General features: G+C 45.6%; 1 pseudogene; it reads right to left on the bottom strand.

Annotated features, from left to right (window-relative positions):
• Nucleotides 1-940: 940 nt before the first annotated feature.
• On the bottom strand, nt 941-25,309 carry LOC119292617 (annotated as a pseudogene).
• Nucleotides 25,310-27,765: the final 2,456 nt, after the last annotated feature.

The following is a 27,765-nucleotide window of genomic DNA, read 5'->3' on the forward strand; positions in this document are numbered from 1 at the left end:
ATATTCAAAACATGTTCCGTTTTCGAAAGTTGGTCACAAGTTAAAAAAATGTTCGGGTATTGGTGAAAGGTTCATATCTTGAAAAAATGATGTTGTTTCAAATTTTTCCCATGTTTTTCCAAAATGGACGGAATTTTAGAAACATTGTTCGTAATTTCAGAAAATGTTCACATTTCCAAGAATATCGGCAATTCTTATTTTTAAGTAAGTTCTTTTTAAAAAAAATCAACGTTGCAATGTGTTCTTAAATATTTGCAGTGGCCATTGGTTAGCAGTAGGCCTTTGCTACCGTGCCTAGCGGCACATGGTCGGGTCTTTAAGGGCATGTGTTCCATCGTTTAACATGTCATTTTTTTAGATTATTACTCGTGCCTTGCAAACACAAGTTATTTCGGTGTCTGCCAGTGGGCTGGCCCAGATGCGAACCGTTGTGCGTCCCACACACTATTTGACGCAACTAGTGTTATATAGTAGCTCCCACACAGCTGCTCTAAGAAAATAAAAGATATACGTATAGATTTTGTTCCGTCCATTCCACACGTAGCTCCCCAATTTTTTGGTTATTCCTCGGGTGGGCCAAATTGGACCTACCACATAGTTCTTTTTCTGTTGAATTATGGACCTTCCCTATTGTGCCGATGGATAAAACCAACTCAGCTAGCTCTTGCAATTATGATAGGAACAATCCCATCTTGGAATTTTATAGTAAATCACACCGGTTTTTATATGTCCGTAAGTTGTCTGGAAATAAGAAGGTTGTGAGAAAATAGAGAAGTTATCTCGAGAATTATGAGCAGAACAGGGACTCCTCAAATTATTGCCGGAGGTAACTTGCGCATGTCAATAAAAGATAATATGCTGGTTCGCTATAATGGAAAAAAAAGTGCGAGCACACTGCTAATAAAAGAGAATATGCTGGTTTTGCTATAATTAATAAAATTAATGGGCACGTGAGTACAATAATATAGTTCAAGAGAATAAACTCTGATAATGAAGGGGCATTCATGCTTGGTTATGCGCTCATTATGCTAATGAAACATAATTTATGTGCTACAATTAGTAATCCATCCGGTTACGTCGTCGTAGGAGAAAGTGGTCGAAGCAACCAAATAAGGACGCAACCACTACTCCGAGACGGAGGTGGACCCGGAGGAAAAAATGTACCAGTTGGATGGCCGCCACCACGCCGACCAACCCCATCACTTTCAAGATCTCGCGGGCCAAACATGAACCGTGAGAAAACTGCAGCTCTTCGTTTTGTTGCCAACCACTATGGCACTATGGCGACCGTTTTGGAGAACACATCAATTATCTCTCTCGTTGTTTGTTACAAAAAAATTATCTCCCCATTGCAACGCAGGGGCATATGTGCTAGTGTTTTCCTATATGAGCAATATTGGCTTATAAACCTCCAAAGCAATATTGGCTTAAACCTCCAAAGCAATATTGTGCAAATCGCAACTCAACTAATGATCCAAAGTGGATCTAAGCCAGGAATGTCAACGCGCTGATGTTTCTCCAATCAGTTCCGTCTCAAGCGCACCAACAGGCTCGCCGTCAGCGAGTGCTGAACCGCCTTCCCACTCGAGCTGCACCTCATGGATCGCGACGAGGTCTCTAGCTGCAAGCTCTCGCTGATCCCCTCCGCGACCTCCGTCATCGTTGGCCGGTCCCGCCCCGTGTGCTGAGTGCATTGGAGTGCCAGATCCGCTGCCTTCCATACGGAGTTGATGTCGCAGTCTCCTCTTATCCTCGGGTCGATCACGCTGTCAATGTCACCTTCAGACAGCCCGTGGCGTGCCCAAATAGTGATATTATTCCTCTCTGTGTCACTGATGGTGATGATCGCTCGCTGGCCTGTGATGAGCACCAGGAGGACCACGCCGAAGCTGTACACATCACTCTTCTCGCTGAGATGAGAGGTGGCGTAGTACCTGTTCAGGGTCAACTCACATCAGACTTCTCAGCACTCAGTTTATTCTACAAGAAATGTGAAAAACTAGGGTCAAAACATGCATACTCCGGGTCCAGGTATCCGAGGGTACCAGCAGGTCGGGTGGTCATGTGTGTTACCATTTCATTGCTGAAAGCCCTTGTCAGCCCAAAATCTGATAACTTGGCCTGGAGATTTGTGGTAAGAAGGATGTTACCGGTCTTAACATCTCTGTGGATCAATGGCGGGCTGCAAGATTTGTGCAGGTACTCCAGTCCTATAAGAATTGCATGGATAATTTAAGTTGGAGTGCATAGATGATCTATCACAACTCAAAATCAAAGAGAAACGTTTGGATACACATATGGACAACATCCAACATTTGCAAAATTTATTTATACTTGCTGCGTACCGTGAGCAGAGTCCAATGCAATTTTAAGGCGCTGCAGCCAATTAAGGGGCTCTTGACCTGTGCACAGGATACATAAAAAATACATACATTAATAAATAAATAAGGGAAATTAGTAGACCTGGTAACCTGATGAAGTATTATATCACATGTAAGTATGTAACGCTTTCGCTCAGTCTGAGCTTTTCAGCGAACTAAGTTACCGCCGGATGTTTGAGCTCCTGTCAAGTGACAACAGGATCGAGGCTATGGCAGAGCTGTACGGTTGGTCCTTAGGATCACTTTGTGGTGGCTCAGCGGATGTCGAGCAGGTTGGAGGTGGTCCCATTGCAGTCTGACCTCCACGGTCCGTTCAGGTGTTCCGTTGTTTTTCAATGCCGAACGACCTTAAGAAGTTGGTGTGGAACGTGCCGGGGCCAAAGGATCGGGCCTGTCGCATGGGTGCCTTGTCGCTACGACTGGCACGTCTATTGTGTGTCTCAAGGAGACTAAGTTGTCGGATGTGTCCTCTGTATTGGTTATGGAAGCCTTAGGCATGGATTTTGATGATTATTTCTGCTTGCCGGCTCTCAAGACAGGGGTATTGGTCAATGGCGGAGCTAAGTAGGAATTTCACGCGGGGAGGGGAGGGGGTGAAAGACAAGAAATTATATACCACCGCAACAAGCTGGAATTTATAGCTTTCAAACAAATTTATGTTGATTTTGCCCATCTTAGTTGCAAAATAACATATACAGTACATACTGAACAGAACAAATCTGTAGTGCAGAAGAAAATCCTCAAAAGAAAATTTTAGATTGAGCTTATGTGTGGTTCTCAAACCTAGAGAGTAGTGTACGGTCTAGAACAAATTAATGATGTAGACAGGATTATTAGATTACCACTTACCAAGAATCAATGAGTGAGGGGAAAAGATCTAAGCTGCTCTGGTGACCGATTTGACCTTCACTATCGTCGCCGCTCGCCTCGCCGGGGGTTGCTGCTGCGCGGTGTGCTAGACCAGAATTTGCCGAAATGGGAGGCCAGGAGACCTAGTTGCTCTGACGCTGGTAATGGGTGTGCGCACATGGGCCTAACCTAAGGCCTGAAAAATGCAGCAAAAATTTCCATTCTAGTCCCAACTTGAGCAACTGCTATTTATTAATTTCTTTTTTAGGTTTTGGCTTGGGGGGGCTGCTGGCCGTAATGAAGCTCCGCCAGTGATCTTGATTGCTTGATCAAGTCACACAACAATGTTCACTTGTTCGACAACTGTGCCATGGCTCTGGTCTTCCCCCTCACGGGGGACCATTGGTGGTTGACCTGCGTCTACTAGACGCAGGAGGACGCGCCCAAGATCGCTTTCCTCGACGAGATGCGAGATGTGCGAGTGGCACGACTTGGCCCTTGGGTGTTTGCGGTGATTTCAATAAGGCGATTCTGTTCATTCCTCAACGATGGTCTGCTCAAGGAGATGTACCTCCACGGTCGGCATTACACGTGGTCTAACAAGCATGGTGCTCCCACTTTGGTCAATCTTGTTTTGCACCGTCGACCGGGAGGAGTTGCACCACAGTTGTTCACTCCTCTGCCTGTCCACAATCATCTCCAACCACTACCCCCTCCTCCTAGATTGCACGCCACACACCCCGTGTCGTCGGCTATTCTAGTTCGAGAGGTCTCAGTCAAGCAAGGCGGCTTTGGGGAGAAGGTCATGGAAGGTTGGGCGCTCGCGGCCGATGAGGCCGACCCATCCAGAGGCTCATCGCTCGGCTCAAGAGCACAACTCATCTCTTGACGAGTTCGAGCAACAGACAGATGGGACGTGTCAAGCTCCATCCCATGCTGGCTCGCGAGCTCATCTTCCGGTTCGATGTGTCTATGGAGTCGAGGCAGCTCTCGGAGCTCGAGCGTCAGCTGCGTGCTAAGCTTAAGCAATGCATACCAGGGTTCTTTTTTCCGACAGAAAACTACAAGGTATGCCTATTAGCTGAAATTTACTCGAGTAGAACATGCTTAACAATTACGTCAAACTTAATTTTACACTACGCAACACGATGTACGTGGGCAAATTTACAAACCTCTGAGACGGTCCTCTAGGTTTCCTTCATCCATGTACTCGTAGATAAGGCTTAAATGTTTCTTGTCCTTGCAATATCCAATCAAGGAGACCAAGTTCTTGTGATGAACCCTGGCCAGGTGCTGAGCCTGCAATATGGATATGATAATTCATGAGCCTGCAATATGTATACGATATGTACAACATAGCTACTAATTTGTTGAGCTGAGCAAATAATGTAGATATACCTCAGCCAAAAACTCTGTATTCCCTTGTGAAGATGTTTCTGACCGCATCTTCACAGCAACCAAAGCACCATTCTCCAAACAACCAACATAGACAAGGCCAAACCCGCCCCTTCCAATTACACTATTGAAGTTATTTGTGATGCGCTTAAGTTCCTTGTAAGTGAATCTCCGGTTCTCGAATGTATTAGTTGAATGAGCCAGATCTGGGGCAGCATAAACATGAATCGTATTATAGCACGGATCCAGGATGAAGGACAATCAAGCAACTGAATTTCCTTAACGATGCTACTGTTTATGAAGTACTGTCAACTGCATTACCTGGCCTCTTCTTCTTTCTGTCCCAAATGACAAGCAAAAATACAGCCAGAACTAGTAGTGATACTGAAACAACTACTGAAATAACAATCTGAAGTAGTTTTGTCTTGTTCCTCCTCTTTTTCTGAATCGGATTGCATGTATTATTTCCACAAAGACCTGGGTTATCGTCAACCCTACAAAACAGAATACCGATAGGTGAAAGATTGTAGCATAACTGGAAGTGAATTTAATTAGAAACACAATCACTGTAATTTGTTTGGGGGGAGAAACACAAATACTGTCTTGAATACTGTTGGCAGCTAAATTACTAAATTGCCTCTTTCGTCAAAATAGTCCTTCCACTTTTATTTGACAACAGCAGCAAAACATGGCATATTGAACTTATTGTAAGTATCATTCAAATAATTTGATGAACAAAGAATGTTCCAATTCAGTAATTCAAAGAGATGATGTACAAAGGTATACTCGAAACATGTGCAAACCTTAATGTCAAAATCCCACGCTAAGTTTTTTCTAGCAGACTCCAAGGAATTGATCCACTGAGGTTGTTGCTCGACAAGTCCCTGTGAGAGGCGAAGACTAAAGATTGAAACGGTTCTGTGCTATAAAGTTTGCAAAAAAGATGCCGGATTGGCAGCAGGAATACAGGAACACATACAGAGATTTAAGTGCTGGCACTTGACCAAGAAAATCAGGTATTGATCCAGACAGACTGTTGTGAGATAGATCCCTGGGAATGCAGATCAATATTATAGACTTATATAAAAGTGAAGTATGGCAGCCCATGTTTTAGCAGTAAAACTTTAAGATGATACTTGAAACTCAAAAACAAAAATGACTGAACTAGAGATTTACCATGCTTTATGTTTTATACTATGTTTAAAATGGCCAGACTGACAAGTTTGATTAGAAATTCAGACGGAAAGCGATACTTTTACAAGTCTGTAGCTTCTAGGGACGGTAAGGTGATTTTATTTAGCGAAATTTACTGGAAGGCACAGAGCATTGAGTGATCAATGGTCATACATGTTCTACTCTGCAAGCACTCATAATTCACGGACTAGCTACAAACACATGCGCTCTTTCTTATCTGGGGAAGTCTGATATGGCAATTTTTTGAACATACAAGTGTTGGAGCAGTGTTAGCTGACAAAAAGAAGCATCAATTTCACCAACCAATCCACTGGATGACATGTTTCTGCAAGTGAAAGGAAACAATCATCTTCCATAGAAGTGTAACTTCTCATCTGCAGTTTCTGGTGTACAAGAAAGGAAGAAAATGACAGACAAATATAGAACGATTATGTTGATTCAGAAATCAGAACTCACAAGGCTGCTATTCTTGGAGGACTGTTGGGAGTATAACTACAGTTCAAGCCATTCCATGCAAAAGATATAGGGGCACATGGATCACCCACCCAATTTTTTTTCACAGAGAACTTCTCCTGGATGGTCATCATAGCGTTGGCTGAAGATGCCAAATATAAGAGGCAATGCACAATTTAGTCAGACTTAACAAGATAAACAAACAGTCATGCATTCTGAAACCAAATTCAGCAGAACAGTGGTCGTGTGATGTGTTAAACATGATCAGTTATCATTAAGGTACATAATTATAAGATCTCACTTTTGTGAATTTAACGTCACCTGAATTTTTTTAAGCATCACTTGATTTGAATCCTAGTAGCAAGTGTTAGATGTGTATATTCCCTTTTGTGAATTTAACATCACCTGAATTTTTTTAAGCATCACTTGATTTGAATCCTAGTAGCAAGTTTAGATGTATATTCCCTTTTCGGTATATCCCCATTGTATAAGGGGTTTTCTGCATTTTGACACACATGTATATGTAATGGCCTTTGGCCCTCAGAAAATACTAGTTGCTCACTTATCCAACATGGTATCAGATGCTAGGTTAGCCTCGCTCTCTCGCACGACGCAACTCCGTGCGCCCCTCCTCTAGCTTACCTCGATTCCTGCCGTCCCAGCCTCATCTCCGGCTGCTCTAGTCCATCGCTGGCCGGACCCGGCGCCCTGCGCCCGGAGCTCTCCTTCTCCGGCCGGCTGACCCCGTCTCTGGATCCGGTTGTCCTCTACGCCCCTGGCCCGCCTGGCCGCCGGCGCTCTTGTCCCGACCGGCCGCCGGCGCTCTCGGCTCTCTTCGTCAGGTGTTCTGCTTCCGATCGAGCGCGGCCGCCCGCGCGCCCCTTCAGATCGAGTGGAGCCAGGCCGCCTGCTCGCCCCTGCTTCAGATCGAGCGGGGCCAGGCTGCCGGCCCCAGCGCCCCTGCTTCAGATTGAGCGGGGCCAGGCTGCCCGCCCCATCGCCCCTCCTTCAGATCGAGCGAGCCTGCCTCGCTAGTTCTGCAGCCCGATCTGGATCGCCTGTCTTCCGTGCGTTGACCAAAAAGAAACTGAACAGAGAATGCAAAAGAAGACCTCGTTATGTCTTCTTCGGGCTATGTTGCTGTCCCTCGGTGTTCGGTGATCTTCGATGGCACCAACTACGTTGAGTTTGTGGGGTTCATGCGCATCCATATGCGTGGTCTTCTTCTGTGGGGTGTTCTTTCTGGCGAGGTCCCCTGTCCGCCATGCCCTGTTGCGCCCGTGGCCTCAATCCCGCCGGTGTCGCCGGTGCTTGCTGCTGATGCTTCTCAGGCTGATCGGGATGCAGCCAAGGCTCTTGATGATGCTGCTGTTGATGCTTATGATCAACAGGTATCCGCCTATTCTGATGCTCTCTCTGTCTACCGGGATGATCTGTCTGCTTATACTCAGTGGTGCAATGATGATGCTCGAGCTGCTGCTGTTCTTACTGCAAGTGTCCTACCTCAGTTTGCTTCGGAGTTCATGGGCCTCGGCACTGTTGCAGCGATGTGGTCCTATCTTTGTCAGCGCTATCAGCCATCTGGTGATGCTCTATACCTCTCTGTGGTGCGTCAGGAGCATTCTCTTCAGCAGGGTGACTCGTCTGTGGATGAGTTCTATTCCCAATGCTCTGCCATCTGGCGTCAGCTTGACTCACTGCGGACAGTTGTTTGTGGCACTTGCAGTTGTTGCCAGACTACGAGGTCTGACTTGGAGTTTCAGAGGGTCCATGAGTTCTTATCTCGTCTCCGCTCTAAGTTTGAGCCTCGCCGTGCTCACTTGCTTGTTCGTGGTCGTGTTCCTATCTCAGAGATACTTGCTGAGCTTCGTGCCGAGGAGACCCGCCTTCGCTCTGCTGGGTTGCTTCTGGTTCCGTCAGTTTTGGCTGCCCAGGCTCCTGTGTCGTCTGCTCGCCTCACTGCTCCGCCGCTCCTGCCCACTCCTCCAAGGGGGGTGAGCCGTCCTCCTTATGCTGAGAAGGGCACGTCGCGCCATGACACCGTCTGTGGTTACTGCTCCCGGCCAGGTCACCCAGAGTCTGATTGTCGCCAGAAGAAGCGAGACCAGAGGCGCTCCTCCTCCAGCGGGCCTCCTGTGTCTTCCTCGGCTCCGTCACTCACTGACCAGGACATTGTTCGCCTCAAGCGTCTTCTTGCTTCCTCAGGCTCCTCGTCGACTGGCTCTGCTGCTGTCGTGACTGCATCCTCCTCCTCGTCATCACAGGCATCTACACAGTCAGGTACATCTTCGTGGGTTCTGAATTCTGGAGCCTCCTTTCATATGTCTTCTGATTCTTTCGCGTTGTCTTCTCTCCGACCTCTTGATTCGCCTGTTAATGTTCTTACTGCCGATGGCACATCTCTTCCTGTTGCTAGTCGTGGTATTCTTTCCACTCCATCTTTTTCTGTTCCGAGCGTTTCACATGTTCCTCGCCTTACCATGAATCTTTTTTCCGCTGCCCAACTTACTGATTCTGGTTGTCGTGTCATTCTTGATACCGACTCTTGCTCCATTCAGGATTGTCGCACCAAGGCTTTGGTTGGTGCTGGCCCCCGACGCCGTGAGTCAGAGGGCCTTTGGGAGGTTGACTGGCTTTGTGTTCCTTCCGCTGCCACCACTTCCGCCAGCTCTCATGCTCTTGCTGCCTCTTCGTCTGCGTCTTTCCAGCAGTGGCATCATCGCCTTGGTCACATATGTGGCTCTCGCTTGTCTTCCTTAGTTCGTCAGGGCCTCTTAGGGTCTGTATCTGGAGATGTCTCCTTACATTGTAATGGTTGCAGACTTGGCAAACAGACTCAGTTACCTTATCCTACTAGTGCGTCTGTATCTCAGCGCCCTTTTGACTTAGTTCATTCTGATGTCTAGGGTCCCGCTCCCTTTGATTCGAAAGGTGGTCATCGCTACTATGTTTTGTTTATTGATGATTTCTCTCGCTACACTTGGCTCTACTTCATGAAATCTCGTAGCGAGGTTCTTTCTATATACAAACGTTTTGCTGCCATGGTTCACACCCAGTTTGCCACGCCCATTCGTACTTTTCGTGCTGACTCCGCTGGAGAGTATATCTCTCAGTTGTTGCGTGGTTTTCTCGCGGAACAGGGTACTCTTGCCCAGTTCTCCTGTCCTGGTGCTCATGCTCAGAATGGTGTTGCCGAGCGAAAGCATCGTCATTTGCTTGAGACGGCTCGTGCGCTGATGATTGCTGCTTCCCTTCCACCCCATTTTTGGGCTGAGGCTGTTTCCGCATCCACCTATCTCATCAACATTCAGCCATCGATTGCTCTGCAGGGTGGCATTCCTATGGAGTGTCTCACTGGTCGCTCTCCTGACTACTCAGCTCTTCGTATGTTTGGATGCGTCTGCTATGTTCTTCTTGCCCCCCGAGAACGCACCAAACTGACTGCTCATTCGGTTGAGTGTGTTTTCCTTGGCTACAGTGATGAGCACAAGGGCTATCGATGTTGGGATCCTGTGGGTCGTCGCTTGCGCATCTCGCGTGATGTGACTTTTGACGAGTCTCGTTCTTACTACCCACGTTCTCCTTCCTCGAGTTTCTCTGTGGACGACCTTTCTTTCCTTCTCCTTCCCGATACACCCTGCTATGTGCCTCATGTGTCACCTCTTCCTCCGGCACCTCTCATTCCTTCTCATTCACCACCGACCCCGTCTTCTCCATCCTCCTCCTCCACCTCTTCCCCATCCTCTCCAGTCCGTCGCCCTCTCTCACCGTTTCCTCTCCACTATACTCGACGATCTCGTACTGAGAATGTCTCCTCTGACGAGCCTTCCACCTCTGGTGCACCTCCTCTCACACCTCCTCCGGTTCATAACCTCCGTGCTCGGCCTCGCCCTCCGCCTGATCGCTACTCCCCTGATCGGTACGGTCTCTCTGTTTTGACTGAGCCCACTTCCTATCGCACTGTCATGACTCAGCCTGAATGGCAGCTTGCGATGGCCGAGGAGCTTGCTGCCCTTGAGCGCTCTGGCACATGGGATCTGGTTCCCCTCCCTTCCAGTGTCCGTCCCATCACCTGCAAGTGGGTCTACAAGCTTAAGACTCGCTTCGATGGTTCTCTTGAGCGCTACAAAGCTCGTCTTGTGGCCCGTGGCTTTCAGCAGGAGCAGGGGCGCGATTATGATGAGACATTCGCTCCTGTGGCTCACATGACCACTGTCCGCACTCTTCTTGCTGTGGTTTCTGTTCGTCAGTGGTCTATCTCTCAACTTGATGTTCAGAACGCTTTTCTCAATAGTGAGTTGCGTGAGGAGGTTTATATGCAGCCACCACAGGGGTACTATGCTCCTGGTTGGTATGGTCTGTAGACTTCGCCGCTCCCTATATGGTCTCAAACAGGCCCCTCGCGCCTGGTTTGAGCGCTTCGCATCTGTGGTGACCGCCGCTGGTTTCTTGCCCAGTGACCATGATCCCGCGCTGTTTGTTCACACGTCTCCTCGTGGTCGGACTCTTCTCCTTCTCTATGTTGATGACATGATCATCACTGGTGACGACACTGATTACATTGCCTTTGTTAAGGCTCGCCTTCGTGACCAGTTTCTTATGACTGATCTTGGTCCACTTCGCTACTTTCTTGGGATTGAGATCTCCTCGACCTCTGATGGCTTCTACATCTCCCAAGAAAAATATATTCAGGATCTTCTTGCTCGCGCTGCTCTCGGTGATGAGCGCACAGTTGTGACTCCTATGGAGCTCAACGTTCAGCTTCGTGCCACCGATGGTGACCCTCTTCCTAATCCCACTCGCTATCGTCATCTTGTTGGCAGTCTTGTCTATCTTGCTGTTACGCCGTCCTGACATCTCCTATCCTGTCCACATCCTGAGTCAGTTTGTTTCAGCCCCCACCTCTGTCCACTATAGTCATCTCCTCCGTGTTCTACGATATCTTCGTGGCACGATCTCTCAGCGCCTTTTCTTTCCCCGCTCCAACTCCCTTGAGCTCCAGGCCTATTCTGATGCTACCTGGGCTAGTGATCCCTCTGATCGACGCTCGCTGTCTGCTTATTGTGTCTTTCTTGGTGGCTCTCTTATTGCCTGGAAGACAAAGAAACAGACTGCAGTTTCTCGCTCGAGTACAGAGGCTGAGTTGCGAGCCATGGCAATGTTGACGGCTGAGGTGATCTGGTTACGGTGGTTACTTGAGGATTTTGGTGTGTCTGCTACTACCTCGACTCCCTTACTGTCAGACAGTACTGGCGCTATCAGTATTGCACGTGACCCGGTGAAGCATGAGCTCACCAAGCACATCGGTGTGGATGCCCACTTTGTGCGTGCTGCTGTGCAGGATCAGACTCTCGCTCTTCACTATGTGCCCTCTGAGTTACAGTTGGCGGACTTCTTCACCAAGGCACAGACTCGAGCGCAGCACGGCTTTTTTCTCTCCAAACTCAGTGTTGTTGATCCACCATGAGTTTGAGGGGGGGTGTTAGATGTGTATAGTCCCTTTTCGGTATATCCCCATTGTATAAGGGGTTTTCTGCACTTTGACACACATGTATATGTAATGGCCTTTGGCCCTCAGGAAATACTAGTTGCTCACTTATCCAACAGCAAGAACAAAAGGAGCTTAATTGTGCAACTCCTATCACAAGGTCACGGCCAACCAACCCCATGCTTTATGCCACTTAATGCAAAGATGTGCAATTTATTTTTGCACGTTCTCAAAAGAACAAATATAAGAAAGTTAATTTGCATTTTTCTATGAATCTTGTGAGCATTATCATCAAAACTAACCCTGCCCAAATAACCTATTTGTCACAGACACATGGCCATTAATGGCATTGACAAATCCTGGAAACAGTAATGCTATAAAAGGTACACAGGCATGGATTTGCACGAGACAAACTGAAGAAAGAATGAAAATTGGCGAATTCCAAAAGCTAATACTAGAAGTATAAATCAAAAGATCAAATTCAAACATTAGTAAATTACACTAGAATAGCATGCACTAAAATTAAGTACCACGTTAACTTTTTGCCCATCTGACCAAGTTAGACTTGGTAGCATAAATGAATGGTGTGTTAAAAATAACCAGAGCTATAGCATATACCATCTAAAGAGTCAGTGGTAGATTCATTCACTGGCCGCAGCATGTATATCTCCATCGCGCTGATCAAAGGCTGAAGCGCCGAGTTTGATGTTGCCACAAGGGAGATGCTATGCTCGTTTGAGCCTTGCACAATCCCTGAGAGAACAGTAGGCAGCAAGAATTTTGGGCTGAATGCAGAAGCTAATGGGTTGTTATCCACAGAGACATCAAATTGCCTTAACTCTTGGACTGCTTCCAACTCAGCAAAGTAGAGTACAAGAAAGAACTTGGGGTCAACACCAACATTCATGGAAGAATCTGAACTCCACGATAAGTCCATCCTTGAGTCATTCACTGGAGTGGATGCACTACGCATCACTGCAGATGGTGCATCATAGTTGTCGTTTGTGGAGTTTTTTATTTCCCCGTTGGATTTGTTGGGTACGTCTGTCCAGCCGTCTACATTTCATACCTCTGCCACATACGGTCATAGGGGTCATCTGGCAACCTTGAATTGAATAGAACATTGAGCAGGATTACCTCTAGATAATGCAATAACAAAGGAAACATTAAATAATGCTTGGTCAGCTTACCTAATGTGCTGATAGTTTGTCCCAAAGTGATAGCGGTTGGGCCCAAAACCAACTGTATCACGGAAAAAGCTGAGCAAAACCAGAGACTGTGTCACATTGGCCTCCAGATAAAGATCTGATGTCAGTGACCTCAAGTCAAGCCCTGAGATGAAAGGAGTTCCCGATCCTTTGTTCACCAAGCAAATTTGTAGGAAGTCGGCATGGCACACGGCAATTATCTCAAACACATATGCTGTACTGGAACTGACAATGGTCACTGTTGTCCAGTAATTGACCCCAAAATAGAGATCAAAGGTAGGATTTTTGTTTAGTTTATCATAGTCACCATAGCCAAATGCAGCCCTGACAAGGTACTTGCCACCCGGTGTTAGGAACCGCAGCGTGTAGCAGTTACGCTCTCCACTGGGAAAGAAGCGAAGGTTAAGGTATCGGTCTGCAAGGTCAGTCTGCAGATTACCTTTATCAACAGGGTGGATCAGTCCTGCATCAGTGTAACCCTCATCGCTTGCATATGATATGCCTGTCCTGCTATCTGTGTAGGTCTGGTTTGCAGTATATCCACAGTCGATGCTTATGAAACCTGCCAAATGGACAAGAACAAAATATGAAAATGAAATAATGTTAGGATCTGAATGCAGCTGTACTGCATATCCTTAGACCAGACATACCTGAAACAGTGATTTAACATGGTTTTTTATATGGAAAACATAGTTTTGATCTTTTCTTTTATAACTATTTCAGTGGACTTGTTTGTCTTCTCGGAGATGAAGAAATCAAATCAGTGACAAATGTAGTAGCATAACTTGTATTTCGATAAACACCCCTGCTACTCGAACTGAAGAGCAGCAACAGGGTTGGAGACAAAGGCTTGGAACAAACCAAGAGAACACACTGCTCCCATAAAATTGCCATTAGCAAAAGCTCAATTTGTTTGTAAAGGCTGTATTTGCAATTTCGTATACGCCTGAAATTGACTCCATATGCAGTCTGCTCAATGAGTGTGTCAGGCCCAGCCTTGATCATCCTGTTTCCAGTGTGCCAGAAGTATACTGGGTCGTTGATCGTCAATCTAGCGGCTCTCCTTCCTCCGTACCGGTTCGCCAGCTCAAACGATCTCCAGGCGTTGATGGCCGATCCAACGGCGGTGGCGTGGTCCTGTAGCTTTTCCGACAAGCCATGTGCTTCGCTAGCTTTCTGTTCTTCTTTTTCTCGCGTGTAATGGCTATAAAGCCTCCATTCCTTCTCTGTTTGGGACATGTAGAATTGTATTGGGTAGTTACCCTAGCCGCCGGTGGCGTGCTGTACCAACTTTCCCCATTGCGCAAGCAAGAACCCTAGATTTCCGTCTCTGAATCTCCCTAAATTCTGTTAAGTAGTGCTTAAATTCAGTACATCAGAGCTCCGATCCTGACAATTGGTATCAGAGCCCAGTCTTTCCTCGGTGGCGGTGGATGATTGGGGCAGCGTAGAGGTTTCCTTGGCTGTAAAATCCCTCTTCGAGCTCCGATCTGGCGGCGGAGGCAGCTGGAGGCGACCGGAGTGGCGGCGTTCGAGTACAGTCAGAGAACGGCCTGGTTGCCTGAGAGTAATTCTCCGGTAGTAAAATTCCAGCTCCTGGATCTGACCGTGTACCGTTGGAGGCGGGCGTTGGTGGCGGTGTTGGCGACGGCGACAGGTTCATCCCACCCTCCCAACCCTGTATGGTGGTGATCTCTGACGGAGTGAACATGACGGGCCCTGCTGATTCAGGCTCCACAGCTGAGTTGCAGCTCGAGTCGCTCGAGTTGGACATCAAAGCGTTGCAGCACGAGCGGGAAGAGGATCGCAAGGATTTCCAGCAGTTTCAAGCAACGGTTAACAGAAATTTCGCCACGATGCAGAAGAACTTCGACAAGATCCAAGAAAATTTTAGACGTCTGCTGTTGGAACCGGAGCAGGCACAAGATGATGGTGTGGAAGGGCAGGGCAGCGTTCAGTTAAAGCATGACCAGATGAATTCACCGAACATAGCCCCAGGTCGACCCAAGCAACTTCCTATCCCTACTCCTCCTTCTGTAGCTATGCCCGAAAAAGGGGCTGCCTTGCCGATTGGTACTGCAACTCTGAGAGACCATGCGGGCAAAGAACTGCATCTAGATGGTACACCCAAAGCACCATATAGGCACCCCAACTATGGTCAGGCAAAGGACACAGCGCCAAGTAATGTTGTGCAGCTTGATGAGACACCAGAAGACGAGATTGCTGATCCGGTTTATAGAAGAGGACAGAACTTTCAAGATGGAAGAAGAAATACCCTTACTGTCAAGCCAGCTAAATTGAACATTTCTGAGTTTGAGGGACAGGACCCTGAATCCTGGATTCAGAACCTTGAGCAATACTTTGCTGCAGCCCGAACACCAATTGAGCATAGAACTGAAGTGGCTATTTCTTACCTCAAGGGCCCTGCAGTGCAGTGGTGGAGGGGAACTGGATATGCCTCTAGTAATGTCCCATGGCATAAGTTTTGCTCATATCTGTCTGACAGATTTTCAGTGGACTCAGCTTGTGATATTGTGAGTTCTTTCCATGCAGTTCAGCAAACAACTACAGTCTCGGCTTATGTGGAGCAATTTGAGCAGTTAATGAATGTTATGAGAAGGGAAAATCCTGCAATTCAAGATGATTATTATGTTGCTAGTTTTGTGTCAGGGTTGAGCACCTATATTAAGAGCCATGTGGAATGTTTCAAGCCCAAGGACATGCAAACTGCAGTTTGGTATGCTAGGAGAATGGAAAAATCTCAGTCTCCAAGTGTGGTTGTGCAGACCAGGCCATATGTTCCTCAACCAAAAAGACAGGTCCTATTTGAGCAGCCCAAGCAAGTACTCACAGGTACTATCCCTAATGGAAACACTGTGATTCAACAGGCTAAGCAAAACCAGGTATGCTATAAGTGTAGAGAACCATGGGTGCCTGGCCATAGGCAGGTCTGTAAGATGAGTCAGAAAGCACAAATTCAGGCACTGCAGGCTTAGGGCAGTGAAAATGCTGAAACAATTTATGTGACAGATTTTGATGATCCTGATTTGGAAAATGCTGAACCCCTGTCTGAGGAAACAGTGCTACAAGTGTCAATGCATGCTGCCATGGGCATTGGAGCTGCTAAAAACACTTTTATTTTAACAGTGAAGGTGGGCAACACCATTGCTACTGCTCTAGCTAGTGGACAGTGGGAGCACTTCTACATTTGTTTCTCCGGAGATGGCTACTAAGTTGCCTGTTGCTCCTACTCCTAATACCAAAATAAAAGTGGTGGTTGCTAGTGGAGGAGTATTGTGGAGTGAATTTTCAGTTAAGGACTGCCAGTATGAAATTCAGGGCCACAAGTTTTCTGATGCATTTAGGGTACTAAAACTAAAAGGATATGATATGATATTAGGGGTGGATTGGTTGAAAAAGTACAGCCCCATTCAAATGGATTTCATAAAAATGGAAATGAGAATATCAGCACAGAATGGCCAGTTGATTTCTTTTGTGGATGAAACTATACCACTGACTGGTCTATCAGAAAGTACTGAAAGTCCTGATAAGTTACTGGAACAAGCTGTTTGTGGGTTCTTTCTGTTTACTTCTTCTGAATGTGAAGTAGTGGCTGCAGCTCAGGAAATTCCATCAGAATTATTGCCCTTATTGGAGGATTATGAGAAGGTATTCCAGGAACCTCAAGGACTGCCACCTAGCAGATCTTGTGACCATAGAATTCCATTGATGGAGGGAGCTAAAGTGGTTAATCAGAGGCCTTATAGAGTCCCTCATCATCAGAAGGAGATCCTGGAGAAAATTATATTAGAGCTGTTAAAAAAGGGCATAATAAGGCCTAGCACAAGTCCATTTTCTTCTCCAGTGTTGTTGGTCAAGAAAAAAGATGGGACCTGGAGACTATGCACTGATTATAGGAAACTGAATGCAATTACTGTGAAAAATAAATACCCCATACCAGTAATTGAGGATCTGTTGGATCAGCTAAAAGGAGCCAAGTATTTCTCTAAAATTGATCTAAGAAATGGTTATCACCAGATCAGAATGGCTGAGGAGGATATTCATAAAACAGCATTTTCCACTCATATGGGCTTGTTTGAGTATTTAGTAATGTCCTTTGGACTTACTAATGGACCTCCCTCCTTTCAGGCATTGATGAATTTGTTGTTTGGTCCGTTGAAGTTTGTAGTGGTCTTCTTTGATGATATATTAGTATTCAGTTTCTCTTTGGAAGAGCACAAGGTTCACTTGGCACAGGTATTTGATATTCTGCAAGCTAACAAGTTGTATGCTAGAATGGAGAAGTGTTCTTTTGGGCAGCAGGAAGTTGAGTACTTGGGCCACATAATCAGCTCAGAGGGAGTGTCTACTGACCCTTCTAAAATCAAAGCTATTCAGGAGTGGCCCACTCCCACTACTGTCACTGAACTAAGAAGTTTTTTGGGTTTAAGTGGCTATTATAGGAGGTTCATTCAAGGGTATGGCATAGTTTGTAGGCCTCTCTTTGATTGCTTGAAGAAAGATGCTTTTTCTTGGACAGATAAGCAAACAGAGGCCTTCCTCATCTTGAAACAGAAACTGACTAGTGCTCCTGTCTTAGCACTGCCTGATTTTACTAAGCCCTTCATACTGGAAGTTGATGCTTGTGGCTATGGTTTAGGTGCTGTGTTAATGCAGGAAGGGAGGCCCATTTCTTTCTTTAGCAAGAGTATTGGTCCCAAGGCTGCTGCTATGTCCACTTATGATAAAGAGGCCCTTGCCATAATTGAAGCAGTGAAGAAGTGGAGGCACTATTTCTTAGCAACTTCCCTGATCATTAGAACTGATCAAGAAAGTCTGAAATACATTCAGGAACAGAAGATAACTGAAGGGATTCAGCACAAATTACTGTTGAAGTTGTTAGGATATGTTGGGATTCGCCGGATTATCACTTGCGCCTCCGTAAACTCGCAAGAGAAGTGGGCTGGCGATTTTCTGGAAGACTGTCGAACACACACACTCCATTCCTTGTCAGAGATAAGTACACAATACATTTTACATTTTGGTCCTTGCCAAACTTCTATCTTTGCTTACAGGTACTACCAACACTCCCCCTCAAGATGGGGCAAATATATTTATGAGCCCCATCTTGCTACATAGTTTTTCAAAAGATACAACACTAACATCCTTTGTTAATACATCTGCAAGTTGATTTTCAGATCTAACAAAGTCAACTTGGAGAAGTCCCTCGTCTAGCTTTTCTCTTATGAAATGTCTATCAATTTCGATGTGTTTAGTTCTATCATGCTGGACTGGATTGTGTATTAACTTGATTACAGCCTGGTTATCACAAAAAAAGTTGCAGTGGTCCTCCATCAAAAAGCCTAAGTTCAGATAATAGTATCCTCAACCACATCAATTCACATAGTCCTGAAGCCATGGATCTAAACTCTGCTTCAGCAGTAGATCGTGCCACCACACTTTGTTTTTTGCTCCTCCAACTAACAAGATTACCACCAACGAAAACACAGTAGCCAGATGTAGACCTTCTATCGTCTAGGCACCCAGCCCAATCAGCATCAGTAAAACCCTCTACTTTTAAGTGTCCATGATTAGAAAATAGAATCCCTCTTCCCGGACAACCTTTAAGATATCTTAGAATTCTGTGCACAACATCTAAATGACTTGATCTCGGGTCATGCATAAATCTGCTCACCAAGCTAACAGCATAGGCAATGTCTGGCCTAGTGTGTGATAAATAAATTAACCGACCAACTAACCTTTGATATTGATGTTTGTCCACAGGATCACCAGAATCTGCTCGAATACGATGGTTCTGCTCAATTGGAGTTGTCGCTGGTCTACAATTTAGCATGCCAGTTTCAGCGAGTAAATCAAGTACATATTTTCTTTGCGATAAGTAAATGCCTTGTGATCCATATGCAACCTCAATTCCCAGGAAATAATGAAGAAAACCCAGATCCTTAACTTCAAATGACTTGGCCAACATCTTCTTTAGGAATGCTATCCCATCATTATCATTGCCTGTGATCACAATATCATCAACATACACAATAAGGATGACAATCTTGCCACTCTGGTACTTAAAGAAAAGGGTGTGATCTGCATTGCTTTGTCGATAACCAATAAAGCATATCTCCTTTCTAAGTCGTCCAAACCATGCTCTAGGTGACTGTTTCAAACCATATAGAGACCTTTTCAGCCTACACACTTTACCCTCTGTTTCTTGTGTACCAAACCCAGGGGGAATCTCCATATAAACCTCTTCTTTCAAATCTCCATGAAGAAAAGCATTTTTAACATCCATTTGAAATAACCTCCACTTATTATTTGCAGCTATAGATATGAGAGCCCTAATGGTGTTCATTTTCGCCACTGGTGCGAAGGTCTCATCATAGTCCACTCCATAAGTCTGACTATACCCCTTTGCCACTAACCTGGCTTTATATCTTTCTACTTTTCCCTCTGAATTTTGTTTTACAGTAAATACCCATTTACATCCAACAGCCCTTTTGTTAGGAAGAGTAGTGAGTACCCAAGTATTATTTTTATCAAGTGTTGTCATCTCCTCTATCATAGCAGCTCTCCACTCTGGATATTGTTTCGCCTCCTGCCAATCACGTGGTATAGGTAGAGTGGAATCTAGTGCATCTATAAATGATTTATATTGGGAGCCCAATGATACATATGAGACATAATTAGAAATATCATATTGAGATAGATTTGATGGTAACTTCCCTGCAGTGGAACGTGGCTGCTTTCTGTGAGCGATAGGAATATCTAACTCATCAACTTGAGGAGATGACTCATGCACATCTGATTGTGTCACACTTGGCAAGGTTTCTTGTGCTTGTATTGCAGGAGCTTCTTGAGCTTCATGATCACACCTAGATGGAATAACTTCCTTCTCAGATCGGTTTCTCCTTTTATACACCTGAACTTCTTGTTCTTCATTTGGTTTAGGCCACTGTCTCCTTTTATACACCTGAACTTCTTGTTCTTCATTTGGTTTAGGCCACTTAACAGCTTCATTTGATTCATCTTGTAGCTCCCCCTGTGTCCGTTTCTGTTCAGCTTCTGATGTACCTTCATCTTCATCGTCATACATATCTGCAGCTGGAATCACTCCAACAATCATATTCCTGGATGCTGCTTCATTATATTCTTCACCTTTATCTCCCCCTATCTCGTTGTCCAGATCTGTAGCATCATTAACATATAAATCAGGAAAGACATCAGTTAAATCTACTGATTCCCCATAGAAAGGTTCATGCTCCCTGAACACTACATCCATGCTCACAAACATCCGTTTCTCTGATGGGCACCAACATTTATAACCCTTTTGTTTTCCAGAGTATCCCACAAATACACATTTCACTGCTCTAGGGTCAAACTTGCCAACTGATGGTCTATGATCCCTCACAAAACATACACATCCAAATACCTTTGGTGGCATAACATATGAGGTTTCACCAGTTAGACACTCAAGCGGTGTCTTGTTATTGAGCACCCGGGATGGCATTCTATTCATCAAATAAGCCGCTGTCATCACAGCTTCAGCCCACAAATATTTAGGAACATTCATAGCTAACATGATACACCGGGTGATTTCTAAGAGATGTCTGTTCTTCCTTTCAGCCAACCCATTCTGCTGGGAAGTACCTGGGCAACTAGTTTGATGGATAATCCCAAAGCTTGACAGATACTCATCAAATTGGTTATTTACATATTCTGTACCATTGTCAGTTCGAAATATTTTCACCCGTGCATCATATTGATTCTTGATTAGGTTGTGGAAATCCTTAAAGCATTCAAACACGTCACTTTTATTTCTCAGTACATAAACCCAAGTAGTCCTAGTGCAACAGTCAATAAATGTAACGAAAGATTTGTATCCATAAAGTGACCACACCCCACTAGGACCCCACACATCTGAGTGGATAGTTTGAAATGGCACCATACTTCTGTGATCAGATGAAGTATATATACTACGGGTTAGCTTCCCATACTGACAAGCATCACATACTAGACTTTCTTTGCAAATTTTATTATAGAGATTAGGATACAACTGACCCAGGGTGTTAAAAGGATATGTGTCCCAGCCTGCGATGATGAAGAAGAAATTCTTCCAATGGTGACTGAGATAGCACAGCAGCAGCCATAGGTGCCATATCATCATCCAAGTAGTATAGACCACCTCGCATAATTCCTGTCCCAAGGATTTTCCAAGTCCCAAGTTCCAGGAATAAACACCATGTTGGGAAGAAGATTACAGCACAATTAAGTTCTCCTGTAATGCAGCTGATGGATAGCAAATTGATTGGGAATGAGGGAACATGTAAAACAGATGATAGAGTCATATTTGGGCAACATTTAACTGTGCCTACTCCCTTAATACTCTGGCCAGAACCATCAGCAAGTCTAACATTTTGCCCTGTAAAATCAGGAGTATAACTGCAGAAATCCTTATATGAACCGGCCATATGTTTAGACGCACCAGAGTCTATTAACCACTGTGTACCAGTCTCAAAATAACTTCCTTTCACAAATTTCGAAGTATTACCACAGGGGTTAGCAGATGTAGCAAATATCTTGGTTGTTGACCTTTCATCAATGATTCCTTCCTTGAACCGAAGCCACTTCTTCAACTCATCAGTAGTCATTTTGACAGTAATAGTCTGAGATTTTCCATCATTTTTAGTTGTCCCCATTGCACTAACATCAGTAGGACGTGCTGCCCGACAGCGATTACAGACACCTCGGAATGCAAAATTTACATTCTCACATCTTGTATTTGGACACAACCAATCCCCCTCTCGCTGCCATGATTTTGCAGTACCACTACCACATCCTTTACCTCTACCTGAACCATCGTCCCTTTGCTTACCAATCCCGGAAAACAGAGCCTGATATTTTCCATCCATAACGCTGCAAATTCCCTGGCCTTCCACTACCAGAATGCACACCTTCACACAATCACTCACAACTCCACTACCAATCGAAACTTACTCTGACCTTCACAGCCTCAATTGCACACTGCTCTTTGGTCTACTGCTTTGTTCTTCTCTCCACTCCAAGGCAGCAACAACAACCCACGAACAAATTCAGATTTAGGCAACACACCTCTTCTCTACTTGTTGAAGCCACAAGTCATCTTCATCTTCACTACCTCACCAGTTCACCTTTTCTCTGCTCGCACACACAGCAGGCACCAGGCACCTCCCTTTCTTCTCCCTTGCAACCTACCAGCAGCCACAGTTGAAGGGGACCTCACCTTCTACCTTCTCTACACTCCTCCACTGCTCCTCCTCTGCCACACAGTTCCACCAGTAGCAGCAGCAGCCAGGACAGGAGCCCTTCCAAGCAGCAGCCGCAGCCACACCCCACAGAGCAGCAGCAGATCCAGATGCACCAGCAGCTGCCCTTCTCCTTGGTCAATCAGCAGCAGGACAGCAGACCAACACTCAGCAGTTCCCGCAGCACCTCCTGCGCCTCCTACTCTGCAGCCAGCTCGCCCAGAACGCGCCCACAACCGCCTCCTCCTCCGCGTCGCGCGCGCGCAAGAGCAGCCTCCTCTCTCTCCTGACCCCGCCAGGCCCGGCCGCCTTGCCGGCGAGGGACTACGCCGCCACCGCCGGAACGCCAACCTGCTCTGATGCCATGTTGGGATTCGCCGGATTATCACTTGCGCCTCCGTAAACTCGCAAGAGAAGTGGGCTGGCGATTTTCTGGAAGACTGTCGAACACACACACTCCATTCCTTGTCAGAGATAAGTACACAATACATTTTACATTTTGGTCCTTGCCAAACTTCTATCTTTGCTTACAGGTACTACCAACAGGATACAATTTCACGGTGGAATATAAGAAGGGAAAAGAGAACAAGGTGGCAGATGCTCTTTCACGAGTAAAATATATGATATCTGCTCTCACTGCTAGTTCGGTTACTCCTACTTGGGTGCAAGAAGTGGTAAAGAGCTATAGGCAGGATAGTAGAGTGAAAGAACTGATTGCTGAGTGCACTGTAGCTGCTCCTGGCACTACTGCTTACTCTTACAAAAATGGCATTTTGAGATTTAACAACAAGGTGGTGGTGGGCACAGCCACATCTTTGAGGCAGGATATTCTCAAGACCTTTCACAATTCTGAATTGGGTGGTCACTCAGGTGAGAGAGCTACATACCACAGAGTGAAATTGGTATTCCACTGGCAGGGAATGAAACAGGATGTTATTGCTTTTGTTAAAGCTTGCCCGGTATGTCAGTTGAACAAAGCAGAACACTCACCCTACCCAGGCCTCCTAGAGCCTCTACCTGTGCCTGACTTTGCTTGGGCCCATATAAGCATGGATTTTGTGGAAGGATTGCCCACTTCTGAGGGCAAGAATTTGATTCTGGTGGTGGTGGATAGGTTTACCAAATATTCTCATTTTGTAGCTATGCAACACCCTATAACAGTGAAAACTGTGGCTAGAGCTTTTTCTGATAATGTCTTCAAATTACATGGCATGCCCTTGGTTATAGTAACTGACAGGGACAGGATCTTCACTAGTCACTTGTGGCAGCAACTATTCAAATTATTGAAGATCAAGCTACACATGAGCACTAGTTATCATCCACAATCTGATGGCCAGACTGAAAGAGTGAACCAGTGTCTTGAAAATTATCTGAGATGCATGTGTTTTCAGCAACCAAGGAAATGGCATAGTTGGCTAGCTTTAGCTGAGTGGTGGTATAACACCTCATTCCACACTGCTTTGCAAATGACACCCTTCCAGGCCCTCTATGGCTTTCCTCCCCCAATGGTGGCAGAATCAGCCCTGCCAGATTCTATTTGTGAAGATACTGACAACTTGCTTTAGAACAGGGATGTGGCTTTGGAGATAATTAAAAACAATCTCCTTAAAGCACAAGAGAGGATGAAATATTATGCTGATAAGAAGAGGAAGGAAAGGGAGTTCTCTGAGGGAGACATGGTTTATCTTAAGCTGCAACCATACAGGCACACTTCCCTGAGTTTGCATAGGCATCTGAAGCTTCATTCTAAGTTTTATGGCCCGTTTCGAGTGTTGGAGCGAATTGGTAATCATGCCTACAAACTGCTGCTGCCGGAGGGCTGTATGCTGCATAACACCTTTCATGTCAGTCAGTTGAAGAAACATATTGGCCCTGCTGTGGTGCCCTCTCGTCATCTTCCGCTTGTTGGTCCTGATGGTGTGATTAAAGTGGAACCAGAAGCAATATTGGAAAGGAAACTTATTCCTCGTCCTCAGGGCAAAATCAGTATCCCCGTGGTCAGGTGGTTGGTGAAGTGGGTGAATTTGCCAGTAGAAGAAGCAATGTGGGAGGATTCGGCGTTCATCCAGAAGGTTTTCCCTTCCTTTCGTGCTTGAGGGCAAGCACGAGCTCAACTGGGGGGTATTGTCAGGCCCAGCCTTGATCATCCCCTGTTTCCAGTGTGCCAGAAGTATACTGGGTCGTCGATCGTCAATCTAGCGGCTCTCCTTCCTCCGTACCGGTTCGCCAGCTCAAACGATCTCCAGGCGTTGATGGCCGATCCAACGGCGGTGGCGTGGTCCTGTAGCTTTTCCGACAAGCCATGTGCTTCGCTAGCTTTCTGTTCTTCTTTTTCTCGCGTGTAATGGCTATAAAGCCTCCATTCCTTCTCTGTTTGGGACATGTAGAATTGTATTGGGTAGTTACCCTAGCCGCCGGTGGCGTGCTGTACCAACTTTCCCCATTGCGCAAGCAAGAACCCTAGATTTCCGTCTCTGAATCTCCCTAAATTCTGTTAAGTAGTGCTTAAATTCAGTACATCAGAGCTCCGATCCTGACAGAGTGTCACCTTTTCTTTATACCAGAAATCATTCGATGATACGTTCCTCAAATCCGAGTGCCAGATCGCTAATCTGTAGCAATCAAACGAAAAGACGCATACTATCCTCACATATATATACCACTGCATCCATCGCAAGCCCTAAACTGGCAGCCTGGCACCCGCAGCTGATGACAGATGGAAGCAGCGACTTTAGAGTCTTTATTATATAAAGGAAAGGGCGGGGGCCGGGGTACGGACCGTGGCGAGGAAGCATGCCTCCTGGCGCGCGGCGGATGCGAGTGTCTGCGAGCTCACCGGAGACCGGGAGGCCCAGGTGGTTTGCGGCGGCAGCGTCGTCTTGGCAGCAGATTATTAATGAGTAGAGTGATGGGCTGATGGCAACTATCGAGGTACGGTCACCGATCCCGCGTCTCCGCCGGCGCGGAAGGGGGCGACGCACCGTTGAGCATCCTTCACCGGCGTAAGGGGCGGTGGGGAATCGCGGAGCGAACCACTTCGTCCCCCTTTTTTTTTAACAACTGCTAGTTCGTCTTTGGGAGTGGCGAGGGAGTGATTTTTCATAATAAAATAAAACTAGTATAAAGCCACACTTTGCTGCCAGTATGAATTAGTTTATTTTAAAATTTTCATAGCATAAGATTTGTAGTTTCTAAAGGATAGAGTTACAAAGTTTAAATATCATTGAAACACATAAACAAATTTAAATATTAAATTTCAGTATGTAGTTTCCTAGCACAATTAATGTAATCTCGATGGTAGAATTTTTTGAAGAGTTATATATTTAATTTTAATGCATTAATGTAATAGTTGGTGTTACTTTTTATTCTTTTACAACAACTTTTCATGAAAAACGTATTTTCACAATGTTACATATTTTCTTTAAGAGACATCTCTTTATCAAGTTGTGTGCCTCTCCAATGAAGGACTTATAGGTCCAACTGCCAAGATTTAATGGACTTGATTGATTCTCAACGTAATCCTATAAGAGTTTTTGTTATGACCTGGATGTTGCATTCGGAGTCAATTCTAAAATAAAGATAGATCAGTCATTTTTTAAAATATTTGGCAAAACATAACCCTTCCCTAAAATTACATTGGGAGCTTCATATTAACAAAGCTATGTACCGGTCAGCACTACAGCAACCAACAACTTATAAAGATAAAAGATTTCTTTTGAAAATATAGAGTCCTAGGCAGTTGGTATAAGGTGCCCAAAAGCTCATGGGCCAAAGGCACCATCGACAAGCTAAGAAAGAAACATGAAGAACAATTTGATCCATTAAGGTCATCTCCAACGGTGTGGCCAACACTAACAAATATTACCCATTTTAAAAAACGACACAATTGTAAAAAGAAAATGAAGTCTTGGCCACTCGCTAGTTGAACAACCTAGACATAATGGCCTTCATCGCTACCGTCAATAAAGGTGTCTGCCCTCACGTCCTGAATCAATGGACGCTAAATTCTCAACATGCAAACTGGTTCACCCGAATGAGCATGCAACAACCAGGTTGCCAGGGAGGAAACATCCGAGTTGCTCTTCACATACACCAAGCTCAACACGAGACCCACCAACGCCTACGGCATGGCCAAATAGGGGACACAAACTGCAGGAGAGGATTACGATCCAAACAAACACGACAAAGATAAACAACCATGCCACACAAAGGTTTGGACTTTGTCAAGGCACCAGACTCTCTCCAGCCCTGGACAGATAGGAAGAGTGGAACCCTTTTCCCTCTCATATAGCCTCGAAGGTGAACACATATCAATTAACAAACCTTAAAAAGGACCAATTGTGGGGTGTGTGTGACATGGATCCTGAGGTGGGCTCAAGACTATAGATTTAGCATGTGTGTGTTTGTTTGTTTGCGCAAAGATTTTAGTTTACCATGTGCGTGAAGGCCTTTCCCTAAAAAGGTATGCGTGTGTTTGTGTGCACGCGTGTTTTATACTCCTCCCTTTTCATAAGTGTCAATCAAACGGATGTACATTAGATACATCAGTTTGAGCAACAACATTTAATATGGGATGGAGTGAGTAGAATTTAAAATTGCCATCCTACCAAATTTCGACGACATGTTTTTCATTGCGGGGGGATGTTTTCGGTATATGGCACAATATTCTATCATAGATAAGTGTGCTCTAGGCACTTTTTTGTGAAAAGGTCTAAGGTCATATATTAAGTATCACATGTTCTTACGAACATCCTTACATAATAAGAAAATTACATTGAAAATTTTGAAGGTGCCAAAGTCTTGTTCCTCCTGCAACCGCTGACGGCACGTTGTGGGCATAGCGCAATGTCGCCTCTGGAACTTTGCATCGGTGGAGTAAACTTTTTAAAACCCAGGAGCTTGTAGAAGCAGCGCATGGAAGTCGTTGATGCAATCCAGGAGACACCAACGACCAAGACTTGTGAAGCAAATCGCCGCCCAAAGAAAAAAAATACCAACAAGGGCTTGTAGAAACACTAGAGGCAATGAAAGCCGGCCGAATTTGATGGATCTACTGAAAACCTAAACTGAATGGATCCTAGAAGACTCGTCGGAGACATGGCTCCACGCACCCTTCTCTAGTGCGATGCACATTAATGGATCAGGGGTAGGGCGAGAAGAACATTATTCCTACCCTGAGCCAAGGCCGCCGCCTCGGCAACCCAGACCAAACACAACGACTTTCTAAATAAAACCAAAAAATAACACCCATGTCGTTGTACGACAAATTCGGTCTAGTGTCGAGCTCGCCGTCGTCCATAGCCATGCATTGATAGCCTCTTCTTCGGTGATCTAGCCAGGACAGGACACCAATGAAGAGCCCCACACTGAATCCATTAGTCCGCCACTGCCTTCACCAATTCTGTCATCACGCACCATCTAAGGAAGACCGCCGCTTGAGCACACATCTCCTTTGCCATCGCACAACAACCCTCCAACGCCTCTGCAGCAGGCCACCCGGA

This window comes from Triticum dicoccoides, chromosome 4B (genome assembly GCF_002162155.2).
Source record: "Triticum dicoccoides isolate Atlit2015 ecotype Zavitan chromosome 4B, WEW_v2.0, whole genome shotgun sequence".
In the NCBI taxonomy this organism is placed as follows: domain Eukaryota; kingdom Viridiplantae; phylum Streptophyta; class Magnoliopsida; order Poales; family Poaceae; genus Triticum; species Triticum dicoccoides.